Source organism: Argentina silus (assembly GCF_951799395.1).
Source record: "Argentina silus genome assembly, chromosome: Y".
Lineage (NCBI taxonomy): Eukaryota > Metazoa > Chordata > Actinopteri > Argentiniformes > Argentinidae > Argentina > Argentina silus.
The window spans coordinates 5,007,170-5,027,664 of NC_139654.1; the positions used below are offsets into that span (position 1 = coordinate 5,007,170).

The following is a 20,495-nucleotide window of genomic DNA, read 5'->3' on the forward strand; positions in this document are numbered from 1 at the left end:
TCGAGTGTCAGAGACACTGTAAGTTTTGTTTTCCTAGAAGTGCTTGTGGGCGGAACACTTCCTTGTTCTGTGTCTCTGCAACTGTCGGGGGAGTGGTGTGTGTGTGTGTGTGTGTGTGTGTGTGTGTGTGTGTGTGTGTGTGTGTGTGTGTGTGAGAGAGTAATGCTCCACCCTACATCCCTCTCAGCTCCCTCCCACACACACCACATCAGGTTGCAATCATTTCAGTGACAGTGACATGCGCGCGACGCATGCGCGCCGCCATCTTGGTTTTGATATCCAGTGGAGTATGTTCCATGTTAACGTAGTAGGGTTATCCAATGGAGTAGGCTGCATGCTAACGTTGCATTCATAGCCGGTGGAGTATGCTAAATGCTATTGTTGTATTCTTATCCAGTGAAGTAGGCTACATGCTAATATTAGCGCTGCATCGCGCGCATGTCACTGAAATGTTTGTCAATACCGACAACACGTGTGGCGAAGAAGACACGTGCGAATCGACCAATCAAAAGGCAGCGTCTGAGCGACTCAACCTAGCCTGCTACCAAATCCACCAATCAGGCAGGGAGGGCGTGTACCAAGATGGCGGCGCGCATACATCGCGAAGCCCGCTGTCTCGCTGAATTAGTGGTTATTTGCGTGTTTATTTCAAGTATTCTCGCTAAAAACAGTTTAGCGTCCATATCGTACAGCCGACGACAACTTCTGGACATCGGCTCCGGCATTCCAGACATCTTTATCGACGCAATACCGTGAGATCTGCTGGACTGGGGAGTCCACACTGTCAACTACAGACACTGAGGTGAGGTCTGAGACTGTTCTTGTTGTCAGACACATCATTCCTGAGTGTCTGTTACATTATCATTCTATGGAATCAATGATACTTGCACAGAAATGGTCAATAATTGAGACAGACAAAGTACATTATCTTCCAATCAATTCTGATATAATGTGTGTGTGTGTGTGTGTGTGTGTGTGTGTGTGTGTGTGTGTGCGCGTGTGCGCGTGTGTGCGTGTGTGTGCGTGCGTGCGTGCGTGTGGTGGCAGGGGGGGCTGCTCTGTCTGCACCCAGTGAATATGTTTCCATCCTCAATTCCTGACCCACCTGGCCTTAGATCAGCTCACATAATACTGCACTAACCCAATAGCTAGCAAATACATTATACCAGACGTAGAAATCCAGTGACTACAAATGTATCCATGGTTGCTTGCTCCCCTGTTGAGAGCAACTATAACTCTCACTCATGAATTCTTGCACCACAATGATCGTTTGGCTTCATGTATTTATTTGTATTCCTCATTCAGGCTGAATGGATGTCACCTCACAGAGAGATGCTGTGAAGCGTTGGCCTCAGCTCTCAGCTCAGACTCCTGCCACCTGAGAGAGCTGGACCTCAGTAATAATGATCTAGGTGACGGGGGGGTGAAGCTGCTCTCTGCTGGACTGGGGAGTCCACACTGTCAACTACAGACACTGAGGTGAGATCTCAGACTATTCTTGTTGCCAGACACATCATTTCTAAGTGTGTTACATTATCATTCTATGGAATCAATGATACTTGCACAGAAAGGTTCAATAATTGAGTTAGACAATGTACATTATCTTCCAATCAATTACTGTATAGTGTGTATGTGTGTGTGTGTGTGTGTGTGTGTGTGTGTGTGTGTGTGTGTGTGTGTGTGTGTGTGTGTGTGGGTGTTGGGGGGGGGGGGGGGCTGCTCTGTCTTTACACTCTGAATATGTTTGCCCTCCTCAAATCCTGACCCACCTGGCCTTAGATCAGCTCATGGGACTACATCATACTGCACTAACCCAATAGCTAGCAAATACATTATACCAGAAGTAGAAATCCAGTCATGACAAATATATCCATGGTTGCTTGCTCCCCTGTTCAGAGCAACTATAACTCTCACTCATGAATTCTTATCATAATGCACCACAGTGATCGTTTGGCTGCATGTATTTACTTGTATTCCTCATTCAGGTTGAATGGATGTCACCTCACAGAAAGATGCTGTGAAGCGTTGGCCTCAGCTCTCAGCTCAGACTCCTGCCACCTGAGAGAGCTGGACCTCAGTAATAATGATCTAGGTGACGGGGGGTGTAGCTGCTCTCTGCTGGACTGGGGAGTCCACCCTGTCAACTACAGACACTGAGGTGAGATCTCAGACTATTCTTGTTGTCAGACACGTCATTACTAAGTGTCTGTTACATTATCAATGATACTCTTGTTGCTCTGCAAGGCTCAATGATTGAGACAGACAATGTCCATTATTTTCCAATCAATTCCTATATCGTGTGTGTGTGTGTCTGTGTCTGTGTCTGTGTCTGTGTCTGTGTCTGTGTCTGTGTCTGTGTGTGTGTGTGTGTGTGTGTGTGGTGTGGTGGGGTGGGCACTCTCTCAATAACCTTTCTTTCCTCAATTCCTCATCAATCTGGCCTGAGATCAGCTGATGGGGCTACACAACCCAATAGCAATCAAATATACCAGACTGAGAAATACATTGACTACAAACATGCCTGTGATTGGCTTGAATAATGAATTCTTATCATAATGCACCTCAGTGATCGTTTGGCAACATGTATTTATTCCTCATTCAGGCTGAATGGATGTCACCTCACAGAGAGATGCTGTGAAGCGTTGGCCTCAGCTCTCAGCTCAGACTCCTGCCACCTGAGAGAGCTGGACCTCAGTAATAATGATCTAGGTGACGGTGGGATGAAGCTGCTCTCTGCTGGACTGGGGAGTCACACTGTCAACTACAGACACTGAGGTGAGGTCTGAGACTATTCTTGTTGTCATTGATACTTTCAAGATTCAAGATTTCTTTATTTGTCACGTGCATACAAGTATACAGTGAAATGCAAAAGTGACAGTGCCACAGAGTAGTGCAACAACACAATAAGTTTTAAAATACAATAAAATAAAAATAGAAGTACTAAAAAATATACAGTATGGACAGTATAAACAGTATAAACAATATGAACAGTATAGCCAGTAAGCAATATAAATAGCAGATGGATGATTATGTGTGTGCATATGTGTTAGAATGACAGTGCATGTGTGAGTGACTTGAGGGGGGCACTGGTGGGGTCATCGTTGACAATTCTGATGGCATGGGGGAAGAAACTCAGTCTTAGCCTCTCTGTTTTTGCTGCATGACAGCGGAGGCGTTTTCCTGACGGCAGCGGCTGGAACAGTCCATGTTTCGGGTGGTGAGGGTCCTTCATAATCCTGTATGCTCTGGTCCTACACCTCCTGGTGTACAGGACATGGAGAGGGGGGGTTGGAGCTCCCATGGTCTTTTCTGCCAGGCGTACCACCCTTTGCAGAGTTCGCCTGTCCTGGGCCGTGCTGTTACCGTACCAGACGGTGATGTTGCCAGCCAGGATGCTCTCCACAGCTCCAGAGTAGAAGGACTGAAGGATCCTCCGGGAGACTTTGAATTTCCTCAGCTGCCTGAGATGGAACAGGCGCTGCCTTGCCTTTCCCACCAGAGAACTGATGTGGGTAGTCCAGGTCAGGTTTTCTGAAATGTGGACTCCCAGGTATTTAAAACTGCTCACCCTGTCCACAGCAGTCCCACCGATGTCCAGCGGTGTGTAGGCCCTTAGTTGTTGTGCTCTCCCAAAGTCCACAATCAGCTCTTTTGTCTTGGAGACATTCAGGATGAGGCTATTCTCCTGACACCAAAGTGACAGGTCCGCCACCTCGTCCAGGTAGGCTTACTCATTGTTGTCTGAGATCAGCCCCACCACGACTGTGTCGTCCGCAAACTTAATGATGGAGTTTTCGCTGGACTTAGCCACACAGTTGTGGGTGTACAGGGAGTAGAGGAGAGGACTAAGTACACAGCCCTGGGGGGACCCTGTGCTCAGTGTGAGTGAGCTGGAGGTGTGTCTACCCACCCTGACCACCTGTGGCCTGGCCGTCAGAAAGTCCAGGATCCAGGCACACAGGGGAATGTTCAGTCCTAATCCAATCATTTTATCAGCCAGTCTGGTGGGGACTATGGTATTGAACGCTGAGCTGTAATCTATAAACAGCATTCTCACATAGCCCCCCTTCTGACTGTCAAGGTGAGAGAGAGTGGTGTGGAGGACCTGGGAAACTGCATCGTCCGTAGATCTGTTTGGTCTATATGCGAACTGCAGTGGGTCCAGGGTCGGAGGGAGGGAGGATCAGATGTATTCCTTAATCAGCCTCTCAAAGCACTTCATGACCACTGAGGTTAGAGCCACCGGTCTGTAGTCATTTAAGCAGGCTGGGGAGGTGATCTTGGGCACAAGGACGATGGAGGATCTTTTAAAACAGGTGGGAACTACTGAATTTGCCAATGATAAGTTGAATATGGTAATGAACACAGGAGCTAGCTGGTTAGCACAGGTCTTAAGTACTCTCCCCGGAATGCCATCAGGCTTTCCTAGTGTTCACCTTCAGCAGAGCCCTCCTCACGTTGTGTTCCGTCACGGAGAGTGCTTGCTCTGCCCTAGCGTGTGAACTCCCATCAGCCACGCTAGCCAGCCCTCTGATGTTGTTATTGTTAGCCGGCGCGCTAGCGGTGGTGTTGCCAGCCTCAAACCGTGCATAAAAAGAGTTCAGGTCTTCGGCTAGGGAGGCATTCACACTTCCGGTTGAGGGGGGTGTGTGCCGGTAATCCGTAATAAATCGTAGTCCTCGCCATAGGCCCCTAGTGTTGTTGTTCTCCATCTGCGCCTGCATTCTGTCTACATATCTACTCTTGGCGGCTTTCACTGCCCTCCGCAGTTTGTAGGACTCCGCTTTATGCTCCTCCATGCTGCCGGATGCCAGCCCGGAGTTGTAAGCGGCGGTGCGAGCCCTCAGAGCGGCACGGATGGAACTGTCGACCCAGGGTTTCTGGTTGGGGTAGATCTTTACCGTTGTAGTTGGTACGATTTTATCGGCTAATGTAGAGATGAAGTCCAAGACTGTCTCTGTAAACTCGCTGACATCGCTGGAACTTGATTGAAACATATCCCAGTCGACGTCACTCAGCGCATCTTGTAACGCGGCCTCTGATTGGTCGGACCACCGCTTTCCCTCCCTCTTCACAACCGCTACCTGTTGGATCCTCTGTTTGTAACCAGGCATCAACAGAATGGCACAGTGGTCTGATTTCCCAAAGGGATGGTGGGAAACAGCTTTGTACCCATTCTTAAACTGAGTATAACAATGGTCCAAAGTTCTATCTCCCCTGGTGGCACACTTAATGTGTTGACGGAAGTTAGGCATAACTTTTTTAATGTTAGCCTGATTGAAATCACCTGTTAATATCATCGCCGCCTCAGGGTGGTTGCTCTGATGCCGGCACAGCGTATCATGCAGGGTCTATAGTGCTGCCTCGGTGTTGACCTGTGGTGGAATGTAGATGGCTGTGATGATGATTGAGCTGAACTCCCGGGGAAGGTAGAATGGGCGGCATGAGATGTTCAGATGCTCCAGGTCAGCCGAGCAGGACTGAGAAAGCGTCGTTACGTTGTTAGGGTTACACCAGTTGTTGTTGGTCATGAAACAAACTCCACCATCCTTGGATTTGCCGGACTCCTCCGTTCTATCCGCCCGGAAAACAGAGAAGGACTCGGAAGGGCAGATGACTCGGTCCGGTACCAACGAGGTAAGCTATGCCTCCCCGCTTTCCCCGGTGTTTCCTCCTCTTTTTTGGCGCGCTCCCATTGTTGTTATCGTGAGGGGTCCTTCTGATCTCCGCCGGGGTCCTTCTGATCTCCGCCGGCCACGCTGTGTCGATAAAATAATTGTCCAAAATACTTGGTCTTAAGTTGTAATTTACATGGAGAAGTGTGTCCTTGTCATAGGATATCAGTGCCAGTGAGTTTCTCACAATAAGAGAATTTAGAAAACACATAAAAGCTAAAAAAACGCACATCCTCTGCGGAGCTCTCAAAATGGCGACCAACATCGGCGGCGCCATTTTATATCTGCACCTCAAAGTGCACATCTGAGGTTTAAAAATTAACTTTTGCATACCTTAAGATATCTCACAAGATGGCTGGCTGCTTGAGCTGAACTGATCTTGGCTGGGTTTTTTTGGCCTTGAGGTCGGAGGGAGCAGATGCAGCAGCAAAAGGATTGACGACATATCACTGTCCCATCCTAAAGACATCACAAAAGAATGAAATTAGACACTAATGAAATATTTTGGAAATACAAAACCGTCTATACTGACTGTGGTTGTCCTCAGGTTGAGGTTCAGTTCCTGACAGCAGCTCAACAATGTACTGATTTGGTGGAAGAGTCTTGCAGTCTGCGATGACTTTTGGCTTGAAGAATGTTGACCACTTTACCAGGAATTTCTGAGACACTTCGTCACCAAACATCATGGAGAAATCCTGGTCGATCTAAAAACAAGGAGACAATATTTTGATATACAGATTTAAGTATAGATGACAAAGGGACATGGTGGGGTCAGATACTGAAACTACTACAAAAGCTAAAGATTTTCTTACCAATCCAGGCACATCAAGGAAACGAAGGAACACATCCAGGACTGATGATGATGCATCCTCATCATGGACCATCTTCTGTCGATACTCGAAAGTCACTCTCATTTTGTCTCTGACCACAGATTCATCAGTTGAATGTCTGATTGTAGATATCGCCTCCCTGCCCTCCTCACCAAATAGCTGTTCACAGGCTAACAAAGATTCTCGTCTGGTTTTTGGACCATCCTGAATAACTGTCTTGGAATGACCCCGGGAGCCAGCAGAGGTGTTGCGTTGAACCGTCTTGATCCTCCATGCAATGTAGCCAGTGTTACCCTCAGGATCATAGTAGTGTTCCTGTTTAAGACAACAAAACTAAGGCACACATATTCATATAAATTACTCAACACAATAAGTTTAGACACTGACAATATACAACTTTACAAAAACTAGTGGGAAATACAAGGCTGAGAAACCTATATACTCATCTGAAACAGGATTTAAATACAAACAAGGAAACTAAAAAGGGAAGAAAGTATAGAAAATACAATGGTTTGGGTTTTCACATAGAAAACAAGAACTTGCATATCCTTGTTTGGAGAATGGATCTTGGAGGTAAGGAAAAAGTGTCACAATTCCCAGTGCATAATTGGTTCTCACACTTGGCGGTGGAATCCTCCTTTCAAAACAAATCATAGTTTATGCTTGAGCCCACCTTGTAAGTGTGTATGTTTTGCAAGGGAGAGAAGATGGAGATACATTCTTACCTATGTAACTCCATCATATCTGCAACCAGGATGTTCACCATCTGTTTACGTGTTGCATCCGATAGTGTTTTCGTCTTGTCATACTCCTTAAAGATTTCTCACCCTTCGGATTGGCCCTCAGAACATTTTCAACTTTCTGACAAAACATGTTACAATGGAGGCTTGTAAGGAAGCTTGCTTATGGAAATTTAAAAGAGGATTTTTGTGATTTCTTTCCCCCAAAAAAACAATTCACTTTTCTATGGCATTCCTTTATACAGAATACCCAATATTCTTCTGCAGATATATATTTAAAGATATTATCAATAATAAAAATGACTTAATTGAGGATTTTAAATGTATTTTTTCAAAGCTTACCTGTTTTGCTTCATATTGATCCATTAACCCTGATGGGTTCCTCCTCTTTCTTGTGGACTCAAGGACAATTGTAGAATCAGATGAATGGGATGAAGCTGGGGATAGTGGAGTCTCCGCCACTACCAAGGATGAATGGGATGAAGCGACCAAGGATGAATGGGATGAAGCTGGGGACAGTGCAGTCACGACAGATGAGAATGCCTCATTTTCGACCAGCTGAACATCCAGATCTACAAAATGGCAGACAAAATTAATTTAAATGTACATGTATTCATCAGTAACAAAAGCATTAAAACAAATAAATGGAAAAATTATTATTATTTTATTTTTTTTACGGTATAGTACGGTATATTATCTTTTACACATTTTAGGTACTGTCCATCTATGGATAATATGTGTGCCAAAGATAATGATCAATAGAATATCAAATGATAACAGTTTGAGGCCTCCAAAATGATAATGACAATATTTGACAAAACACTATGTGCCTCTCAGGGTTCACACTGCCTGTGATACCTCATCAAAACCCCTGCCTTTTCAAGTACTTTCCTTACCTACTGGGAAAGGGACCATGAAGGTCAAGACACCTGACTTTACAAGCTCATCGAAGACATCTCCACCCACCTCTGTCCCTGTCACATCAGTCAAGCTTAGCTCGCCCCCACTGAAACTCTCTTCCAGACTAAACTTCTCTGTTACTAGGAGAATCAAAAGTACAGTACATTGCATTAATACAATATTAATCTATTTGCTGATAGAACAGTTTGTGTAATACCTATGGGACACTAGCACCTGCAAACTAATCACTGTATTTGCAGAATATTTAAGATTGCATGTTCAACTACAGTGATAACATTAAATGCAAAACTATTTCCATAAATAAACTACAAACTTTCTTGAAGGAACTTCTTGAATATTGAAAGACTTGATCAGTGGAACTCTAATGTATTCCTGCACTCCTCGGATCTCCACTTTAACCAGCATTTCCTGTAAAAGGATATAATTAAATAACTATTTGTTAATCAAGCCAGGCCCACACAGTCCAAATAGAACCAGAGCCAGAATCATAATGCCTCTGTAAAACATGACAGTGCTTATCAATGTGAAGAGAGTGAAACAAGGTGAGGTTTACCGCCTGCTGTGAATAAAAAAATAAAAACATAAGTGTCAAGATTAAGAATATGCATCACTATCACAGTGCAGTGATACTGAGGTAGTTTTTATATGAAGAACTTATATAATTTATGTAAAGTCATCCTTTCTACAAACCTTAAAATCCTTTTGAATTTGCACAGTAGCCTATTATTGAAAACTACAATTGATTTGTGACCAACAAGCTATCGATTTACAGGAGAATCATGAAACAATGAGGATTTTCACCATGCATGTGCCTGTTGCATTTCATTCATTTTGAGGAGAAAACACCTCCTAGCTGCTCCACTAACTATTCCAAGTAAAAAGTTGAAACGTTTTCTGTGGGTCTGATACCCACAATTGAAGTTACAGATATGCACAGTCCTCATATCAGGATTTTGCAATACCAACTCACACGCAGCTAACACGTGGAGGAATGTTCTCACCTAGCCAATTTGCTAATGTGAGCAGTTAGCTAACACAAAAGATAGCGAACATGATGTAACTTAACCTACACTGCCAAACGTTACAAACTCAACGAGAATTACCGTAAGCTTACAGTAACACCTAATAATCAGAAAAGGTATATAAGTAGAAGAAACAAACGCTAGGTAGCTGGCTAACATAGTCCTGGCTAAGCTTGAGTAAAAACTGCAGTCTAAACATCATACCAAGGTCTAAATACGTATTTGCATAACAATATCACTCATGGTCATCTATTTAAATGTATGTTTTAAGTCGATTTGGACAAAGGCGTCTGCTAAAAACCAAAAATGTAAATGTAATTAACGGTTACTTACCGCCACCATGCAAAAAGTCAAATGGCCGATTTCTTTCACCTGCCGTGGATTCCAGAGAGGGGAGGAGGGAGGGGTGGGGTCATTCACTCCTCACACTCTAGGCCACACGTGTCAAACTCAAGACCCGGGGGGGAATCCGGCCCGCCACGTCATTTTATGTGGCCCGCGAGAGCTTAAAAAGTACATAATTGTCTTAAAATAAAAGTCTACGCTGCTTTACAGCGTACAGTGACCATAAACTACATCTCCCACAATGCATGTCAAATTTGTGACCCGCGAAATGACGGGATCCTGCCGCTAGATCGCACATCGGCGTTTGACTAAACCGGTGATGGATATGAAAAAGATCTACAAATAATCCCAAAATGTCCAAGAACAGAAAAGTCGATGCAGAGGGAAGGTAATTTAATGAAAGGTGGGAAGGTGAATACATGTTTATGCTTCAAGAAGAAAAAACGATATGTCTTCTGTGTTACGAGGCAGTGTCGGTGATGAAGGAGTACACTCATTAGTTGGATGTATGCCCTCTGTAAGGCTGTCTGCAGCTATTTGTTTTTGTTAAATGCCACACATGTCCCACATGTTTTAGCAGTTGACAATTATTTGTTCTACCATAGTTCTGTTCTTCTCAACTGTAACAAAAAAAGTTTTTCAAAAAGTTGATTTGAATAACTTGTTTAATCATATTTGTCTTTGTTATTCACTTGAAAAGTTTGATCTTTGATTGATGGAGTAATGTGGGTTTCTTAACCTGATAAATTAAAGGGATTTATGTTATAATAACAGTGCAATGTGCTTACATATATTTTTACATTTATGTAAATGCATGTACAATATTTGTACACTTGAATAAATGATAATCAAATGCAGACAGTTATTTGTTACAATATGTTAAGGAGAAGTAACATGTATACAGTCTTACAGTTCCAACCGGCCCTTTGAGGGCAACCATGATGCTGATGTGGCCCAGGGTGAAAATGAGTTTGACACCCCTGCTCTAGGCGTTGAAATTCCAATGTCTGTGGGTGGGGCTAACCGCAAGGAAAGCTTTACACTGGAGGTGTTCAAATTAAGTGTCGGAGATCTTCAATGTGACACTCTGATAGTTGATTTCAAGAAAACGGTTATAACACTCCATTTTGACACCAACTCTTTCACGCTACAGTGTGAAATCGAACAGATTAGACAACATACAGAGTTAGATCAACTCCAAGTAGAGTGAGATTGACTCAATTCTCATTAACACCAGAAATTTAACTCTGCTGAATTTGCTGTGTAGTTAGTTAACATGACCACCTTGCAGTTCCTTAACATCAAGGAGGAATGAAAGATCGCTTGTGTCAGTCCCAGCTAGCGTCCCAGCTAACGTCAAGGCTAACATTTACACTTACATTTACATTTTACATTGACATTTACATTTATGGCATTTAGCAGACGCCTTTATCCAAAGTGACGTACAACAAATACATTTGTTTAAGTAAGTGAATCTATCTATCAGTCATCATAAGATAAATTAATCAATGCTCACACCAGGGGCTATTGGCAGTCGTAATGCCACTAGGCTAATTTTCTTCTCTAGGGGTAGAGTTCGGGGTTATGCGGTAAGGGTTAGGGTTGGGGTTGTGGTTAGGGTTAGTATAGGGGGGGTAGTGAGGGTGAAGCGGTCTTTAGGGTTGGGTTTAGGGTTAGTATAGGGGGGGTAGTGAGGGTGAAGCAGTCTATAGGGGTAGGGTTCAGGGTATTGGGGTAAGGGTTAGGGTTGGGGTTACGGTTAGTATAGGGGGGGTAGTGAGGGTGAAGCGGTCTTTAGGAGGGACTGTTAAGATGTAGCTTGAAGAGATAACATACCAGCTAGCCTCTCAGCGATGACACTGACACTGGCTGACACAGGCTGGGGAGAGCGATCGCTGATGGGGGGAAGCAACATCAGACCCCGGGCCTTCATCGTGCTTTTCCACAATGACCAGGATAAGGAACACATTTTCGGGAAGAGAAGGGAGGATCTACTCAATCGCGGGCACAAGATCTCTCTCTACCCCGACTTCAGCGTAAGTCTGTCCCGGAGACGCACATCCTTCAACGACGTCAAAGCCAAACTCTACAAGAGGAATATTGGCTTCGGGCTCCTGTACCCCGCTCGCCTCCGCATTGACTTCGATGGACAGACATCTTACTTTGACTGCCCTGCTGCTGCTCAAGCTTTCTACGATTCCCACTGGCAAGACTGATATGTATAAACCATCAACGAGGGATTGGTACGGTAAACAAGGACTGAGTCATACCATATAATTATATGTTTATACTGTTGGGACTTTTCCATAAGTGTGGCTACTGCCAGCACACTCATTTTCAACTGCTCACAACGGCTCATGCCGATTGTGTTTAAATGCAGACAGCCTCTTTATGGCAATGTCACATTTGGACTGGTAATTCTCAGTTGCGTTGCTCGGCACGGCCAAGACACACTGAGTTTTTATTTAATTTAATTGTTTTATATACCGTTGGTTTGAATGTAGTTATTTAACACTAATCTCTTTTTGACTTGAATTGCAGTACTCTGGTCCCCTTATCAATCCCTCACGCTGTGTTGGAATGATGTTTCTGCCCCTGCTGTGTCACACAATACTACTGGTCATGTGCTCATGTTTAATGTGGTTTGTTTTGCTACACCCACTAACTTAGGGAGCCGTGCTCTCAGTGGATAGAACAGCCTATCAGTTCTAGTTTAGATTAGGCTGTAGAGAATGGATGCACCGGTGGTCTTTCACTGTATACCTGCAGCTCTCATTGTTTGGGAAAGAGAACCTAGGATGGTTATCTGTGTTCTGTTGTCTTCATTGTGTGTTAGTTGGTTGTTCAGGGTTTTTGTTTTCTTCTTCTTTTCCCTCTCTCTCCTCTTGTTGCCTCTGGCTACTGTATCTGTGAATTCATGGTGTCCGTAGAGCTCTACGCTGTACTATGTACTAGGGGTTGGCCCAGGTGCTATCTCCCACTCTGCCTTTATACCAGCCCCCCCAAGAATCTTTATGGGAGAGCCTTTTTAAGCTCTCTCCTACTCAGAGGCGGTTTATATCTGGTATTTCAAAACACCATGTCTTTGAATGCTGACACAGTCTCCAAGTCAAAGTCCCGATGGGAGGAGGAACTGGGTGTGGAGCTGACGGAGGACTGGTGGGAGGTGGCATTGGACATGGTGAATTCTTCATCATCCTGTGCTCGACTTAGTCTGATCCAGCTAAAGGTGGTGCATAGAGCTCATTTCAGTAAATCCAAACTACATTTTTTACCTGACTACTATTTACCCTGACTCTGATCCCAAATGTGATCATTGTGGAAGTCTACAGGCAGACCTCTCACATATGTTCTGGTCTTGCCCAAAGCTTGAAACATATTGGTCTTCGATCTTTGGTGTATTCTCGACATTGCTGAAAAATTGTGGACAACCTTGCCCGTTACTGGCTATTTTCGGTGTGTCTGCTGAACCTTTCCCTTGAAACTCCAACGATGCTGACATGATTGCTTTCACATCGGTGCTAGCCAAGCCAATACTCCTGACTTGGAAGTCGCCTACTTCCCCCTCATTCTCTGCTTCGCTGACAGATTTGATGTCTTTTTTGCATTTAGAAAATATCAAATTCACACATGGAGGGTCTGACAAGCGATTCTTAAAAAAGTGGCAACCCTTTGTCTCGTACTGTAATGGCTTACCTGTTCTTCCTTCGGACTGAGTACCTATGTCTCTGTATGATGGTGTTGGCCTGTGGCTGATGGCAATGTGCTCCTTGGCCACATGACCATATTTTGACAGGCTGAACCAGAGGTTTTCTAGTTTTTGTTTTGCTTTAATTATTATTATAATTTTTTTTATTAACTTATTTTTCTTTTAAATGTGATGTGTTTTGTTGTTGTTGTCATCTTTGTTGTTGTTGTCGTGGGGTTGGGAGGGGTGGTGGGGTAGGCGGGGGAAAAGAAAATGTAAAAGGAAAGAAAAATTGTGATATTAACCTGGCGCTGTGTCCATTGTGCTTTTCACCAATAAAAAGATGTTTAAAAAAAAAAAGTGGGGGAGGGGATTTCAGGGATTGCCCCCCCCGCCGCCCTTCCAGAACAGTGTACAGCAGTGGTTATAGATAAGATCACTAAATAACTTCATAGGATTTAGGAGTTTTTGCAAAGAATTACCTATCTCACTTCAAAACTGTACTGCATATCAATTTCCTGGATCCCCTATGTTCAATCATTGTCATTTCTCTCACTGTGCAGACACATTTGGAAAGCACAACAAGAGTTGAAGCAGCTACCTTCTGCTCATGGGGTATGTCTCCTACCATTACACCACCAAGCTACTCACAACCAACACACATTTCTTCAGCAGAGAAAAAACAAACCCAAACAACTTGTTTTCTTCCTTTTATCACACTGAGCTCAAATGCACAAATGTTGTCAACAAGTCACTCAACAAGTTGAATTGAGTCCATCTTAAATCAAGGATAATAGTTACAACTATCCTTGTACTCAGACTCAATTCAACTTGTTTCAGACATTTTAAATCCAATTTTTGCATTTTAGCAAATTTTAAGAGTGTCATATCAAAGGGTCTGAACACTTCTCTACATGAGATATTTCTGTATTTCAAAATGTTTAAAAAAAGTGTTTCTGCTTTGTCATTATGGGGTATTGTGTGAGGATTGATGGCAAAAATAAATAAACGTAATCAATTTTATCTACCAGGTTATTTTATTTATTTACACATGATTCTATCTTTTCACATGGTCATTTCCAGTCCATTATGGTATATTGTGTATTATTTCTGGTGTACATGCAAACAAGACATGCCTCTCTGACATGTGGAGAGTCAACATGAGGTCACACGGCTCTTTGTTTCACAAACACTTTGTTTATATGGACATCATCATCATCATCATCGTCATCATCATCATTGTAGTAAATGAAGGAACTTGACTCCAGGGTTAGTTCAGGCTAGTAGACTAGTGCTGCCTTTATCAGAATGAGAAGGAGGAGGCAGAAGGTGAGTTAATGTCATTACTACCAAAACACAGAGGCACTAGGGGGGAAATGAGGTGGTAGTTGTGGTTGGTCCATGGGAGAATAGAAGAGGGAAATAAACTATACATGTTAACATAAAGCATGATGGCCGACAGTACCAACTAGAAGAAGACTGAACTGTAAAGGAATGTAACAATCAATATAAAACAACAGAGGCTTGAATGTTACAAGTACAGGAAATGATCAATACAATTACACAGTTAAATGTGTCTCCCCTCATCCTCTCTGACCACACACACAGGAGAAGTACCTGTAGTCTATTTCACTATCAGATGCATTTTTTAATAATATATATATATATATATTGTGGCGCCCGCCCCGTGCCTAAGCCCATGCGCGAGTGTGGAACGGTGGTAAATGGAGTGTATATCTCGCCTCGCTTTGTCTCTGCTGTTTCTGCTGTCCCTCTCTTGCCCCGTGTTGTCTTTGGCAGGACCATGTATGGAGTTCCTGCGCCCCAAGTGGCCACAGCTGCAACCAGTGGAGATAATCACCGTATGCCCATACATGGAGTTCCTGCTCATCAAGGCACAGCTGAAGGGCATCAGCAGGAGCAGCAGAGACCCTACAAAAGGAGCCAACAGAGCACCCGGTTTTGGAGAGTAGCTACGGCGAAACACGGAGGAGTTGATGAGAGAGAGAGTAAGCAAAGTCACCGTTGTCCTGTGTATGATCCCTGACCGTAGGAGAGCCCCCTTTGAAGCCCGACCCCGAGAACGTCGCCAACCTTCGCCTGTCTGACTACCCCGCTGCCTGCCCCGACCTGGAACGTAAGAGGACCACCCACCGTGTACCGAACCCCCTGCTATCTTCCCGACGACGGATCTCCTGCGAGGCCCTTGAACGACACGACGCCTTCTCACCCCCACCCTCTGTCTATCATTTCCCTCTCCCACAGCAAAATAAAAACCACACTGTGTAAAACAAACCAAAAGGGGGTAATTAAAAATGTACCCCTAAAGGAGTGAGCTCCCAATGCCCAGACTCCCCAATGTGCAAATTATGCTTTAATAAAGTGCTGCAATTGTGCAAATAAATTCAGGAAATACGGGGGAAACCAGTAAATTTAAAACATAAGTAGGGATCATAAAAGATCCAGGATTAAAAAACAGTCAGTAGAGAGATTTAAAAGATTAAAAGGTTGAAATGAGCTCCTAACGTTTCGTCACCATGTGTCTTCTTCAGAGGATAGAACCAGAATGAAGGGAAAGACACACATATATAGGGAACAAAGGGGGTGGAGGCAAAAAGAAGGATCCCTATTGGGTAAGTGCCATGGGGTAGGGCGGAGCTACTAAAAATCGACCAAACGACGAATTGGCGACCTGGTTGTGGAACACCAAACAATTCCAATAAATCTCCACAATTCCCAGGCCAACCACATCACAATTAAGAAAGTAAATATAAAAATATCCCACTGGAAATCAACTCCATGAAAAAACATTCCACAAAACGGTCACCTCCATTATAAAATTTAACCTACCCTATAAACGATTCCCCCAACTGAGTAGGCTTCTCTGGGATAGAGCTCCCAGAAAAAATATTATTTATATTAAAATGGATGGCCAATGTTAAAAGTATTCAATAAAAACAGACAGGGTTTGTGGCGCTGGCCGGTCAGGTAAGGGGAATCATAAAACATCTGCCTAGGCAGGAATGCACTGGCACACAAACTAATCTCTTTTTTCTTCTGTTTACTTTTCAAAATTTGTGAATTGGCGATTTCGCGGTTCAGCGATTTTCATGGAGCGAATACATTGATCCAGACCTGTGGTTCACAAAAATAAAAACAGGTACGTTTTAGGTCCGGAAAATTGTAGGTTACTATATAGTTTCATGTATTATTCCTAAGGAGAAATGGGACATAAAAGAAGGGAATGTACACCATATATATATATATATATATAAAAGTAGATGTATAAAGTACTTTAAAAAATAAGTGCTCGTTCATAAACACACCATAAAATCAATACAATAAATTACATACATTTCACTTCATACATATCATATAAAAATAAAATATGGCTAGTCATTCCCTCTCAATGTCGTTCACCATACTCCCAGGTAAGTATTTTATATTTTTTTATATTTTTATATTTCATTTAACCCATTAGGATAGACTGTATTTAATTTATTAATCCAAATTCTTTCTCTCCACAGTCTCCGTTTTCCGGACCAAGCCGTCCCTGCTTCCAGGCCTGTGATAAGGAGGTTCTCCCAGCCATGATCTCTAAAATGTAGGTAGATTGCGGTAGACTTTGTAGTTTGTCTTATACTGTACAAATGTTGTTTCAGCCGCATACGTAAACTATTTTTTGTCTGTCCAATATACCATTTGTTGCAGGTTTTGCATTCAATGCCGTACACCAAATTGGACGAATCAAGCTGGAAGACCTCCCGCACTGCTGCACTCAGATGAGTATATTTATTTGTGATAAATTGATGTACTTTAAAATGCGACTGCAACGGATCCCGTCGCTCGGTCCCCAAAGATGCCTGCACCAACTGATCCTTCAGGTTTCTACCCCTCCCATAGGCTGCTATAATTCTAAAATCCCGGAGAGGGTCTATTTTGGTTTGTGCTATTTTAAAATTGGCTTTAACGATTTTATTTAATTCGAGGGCGGCCGGTGCATAAGTTGAAACAAAAGGGACCAGATGTTTATCGTCCCTCCCTTCTGCAGGTTTACCCCCCCCCACTAAACATCTGCTGGACCTCCACTTGGATGCCGCGGAGGAACGTCTTGCTATAGCCCCTCGGTCTCAGGGCCTGGAAGAGGGTCCGAGTCGCCGAACGCACATCCACCTCCGCCACACAGATCCGGCGAAACCTAATCAGTTGGGATTTGACAATCCCCATGTAGGTATGCCTGGGATGGTAAGAAGATCTGTGCAGCAGAGCATGGGTGTCCGTCGGCTTAAAATAGACCCTCGTCCCGAGACCCACCCTCCCATCCTCATCATCCTCCACAAACACATCAGTGTCCAGAAAATTTATTTTCTCTGGATGTAATTCATATTTAAATGTTATGGAAGGATGGTGTTCATTGAGCGTTGACATAAAATTCCGAAAGTCTGGTTCCCCATGGGGCCAGACTCCAAAAATATCATCCAGATACCGCAGATACAGTGTTGGCAGTTTGTGGCATTTGGGGAAGACAGTTCGCTCAAATTCAGCCATATAGATGTTTGCATAGGCGGGAGCAAACTTCTTCCCCATCGCCGTACCATGAATCTGTAAATAATATTTATCATTAAATACAAAGTCATTTTTGGTTAAACACAACTCCAACAACCTCAAGATAGCTGCATCCGGTCTATTTGGATCTGGGTGCCTTACCAAAATATTCTGAACAGCCTGGAGTCCTAGGTGAGTATCAATATTAGTGTACAGAGCATCTACATCTATAGAAAATAACATGGCGCCATGTGAAAATTCTACAGTCTTAAGCTTGTCAACAAAGGCATATGTATCTTTGATATAACTATCATGAATTTGAGACAAGGGATTAAGAAAAGAGTCAATATATTCAGCAATCCTACATGATTAACTCCCACAGTCAGACACAATAGGTCTTCCTGGGGGCACTTTATTAGGGATTGTCCACGTCACTGGATCTTTATGAATTTTTGGTAATAAATAAAATTTTCTTGGACGTGGAGGATCCTCCCCATATAGGTAAACCTTCTGTTTTTTTGTTATTTTTTCTTTTTTACACAGATCGTCCAGGATTCCCCGGATTTGGACCTGCGTTTCCATCTGAATGGACTCCTTCAAAGGTAAGTAATGTTTTTTATTTTCAAGTTGTCTGTTTGCCTCTATTAGATATGATGTTTTATCTAAAATAACAATCTTTGACCCCTTGTCTGCCGGTTTAATTATTATATCTCTATTAGTTTTTAATTTTTCTAGGGCTTTTCTCTCCTCCTTAGAAAGGTTGCTGACCGGACGCACGCGGAAAGACAGTCTCCCGAAGCCCCCCACATCCCCCCCGACTAGGTCCCTAATGGGGTCTGATGTTAAATCCTCCCCAGGTTCCCAGCCGGAGGGTAAAGTGAAGGGCTCTCGGGGGCCGTCAGACTCGAAGCCAAAGTGGTCCAGCAACTTCAACCTCCTGTGATACTGGTGTAGGTCTCTCCTAAGACCCTGCCTATTAGTCTCCAATGGAGTAGGTATGAACAGGAGGCCTCTTTCCAAGAGGGTCTCCTCTGCCTTCGATAAATTATATAAAATTGACAAGTTTAAAATATTGGATCCCGTGGGGGTGAGAATTCTCGGTACCCCCCTGGGCAGTTTAATTGCTCCATCCAACCATCAAAAATCAAAGAAGCTTTTGTTTTTGTCCAGTGTACTCTGTCCCTTTGCACTTTAAAATCACTGTCCTTCACGCCCTTCAACACCCTATACCTATCCCCGATGAACAAATTGACCCCACGTGCCAACACCTGAACGTCATGGTCTTGTCGCTCTGAGAAATGAGCTCCTAACGTTTCGACACCATGTGTCTTCTTCAGAGGATAGAACCAGAATGAAGGGAAAGACACACATATATAGGGACACGTTTAAAATATTGGATCCCGTGGGGGTGAGAATTCTCGGTACCCCCCTGGGTAGTTTAATTGCTCCATCCAACCATCAAAAATCAAAGAAGCTGTTGTTTTTGTCCAGTGTACTCTGTCCCTTTGCACTTTAAAATCACTGTCCTTCACGCCCTTCAACACCCTATACCTCTCCCCGATGAACAAATTGACCCCACGTGCCAACACCTGAACGTCATGGTCTTGTCGCTCTGAGATCTGAATCAGTGGAATAAATATTTCTGCATAGGGAAATATTTTCTTGGCCTTTGTTACTAGAATACCAAATTGTTTGGCAATGGTATCTATACTGTTTAGCTTCAAACAGTTGTTCAGGCCCACCGAAAGGATCACCTTCTGCGTCTCTACACAGGGGGACAGCCTCCCGAGGATTCCCGTCAGGTGGAAAATGCGGGCCCCCGGGAAACTGTCAACCTGCACCAGTGGGCTGTTACACCGGGGAAGGTTGGCTAAATTGGAGTCCCCTATCACCAGCACAGGCCTCTCCACCGTCAATGACCACTCCCTCTTCCCCTCATCATTGGAGTGGTTCGGGTGTCTGGTGGGCCCCCGTGGGGAGGGCTGCATAGTGTCCTCAGATGCACCGAGCCCACCCGGTCCATCTCCTCTCTGGGTCACTCCTGTATCTACAGGACGGTGACCCATTCCTGACTCAGGTTGGGAGCTGGAGTCAATGGACTCAGAGATGGCCACTGCCACATTGGATCTAAATTTGGCCCCCACCACAAGGGGCTGTCCATTTGCTCCCCGAGGGGAAGATTCCTCCTCAAGGCTCGAATCAGGCAGATCCAGATGGAAATTAGGATGAAAGTCCAGACCCTCCTCCGATGGTAAGGGGCTTTGAGCATGATGGATCTCTGCTGTGAGAGTCTGGACTCTCCCCCGGGTGTTAGGCCCCTCAAATGTTTCCACTCCCATAATGGAAACAGGGCAAGTGGCAGTGTTGGGGGTAAGGAGGGGGTGGGAGCTCGGCAGAAGGCGAAGGCCAGGGTTAGGGCGTAGGTCAGGGCTAGGTCCGGGGTTCGGATCAGGGTTAGGGTTGGGGCCAAGGCCAGGGTAAGGGTTAGGGTTGAGGTTAGGGTTGAGGTTAGGGTTGAGGTTAGGGTTAGGATTAGGGTAAACATGGTTAGGGTTAGGGTTAGGGTTGGGGTTAGGGTTAGGGTTAAGGTTAGGGTTGGGGTCAGGCCCAGGAGTAGGGCAGAATGGCCCGGTGAGCAATCCCGGACCCCCAGTCCAAAAGGGAGGGCCAGGGCCAGGGCCCGAAGGGGTCGGAAGTGGAGGCCACTCCCTAAAATCCATAACTGACCC

The 20,495-nt window shown here is 44.2% G+C and overlaps 1 protein-coding gene across 1 annotated transcript in view; it reads right to left on the reverse strand.

Moving 5' to 3' along the window:
* The window catches only part of LOC310823739 (uncharacterized protein), a gene marked incomplete at both ends in the record, with an annotated part of 320,139 nt that overhangs the window by 61,714 nt on the left and 237,930 nt on the right, over positions 1-20,495 (reverse strand). The gene's annotated exons all lie outside the window — the stretch shown is intronic.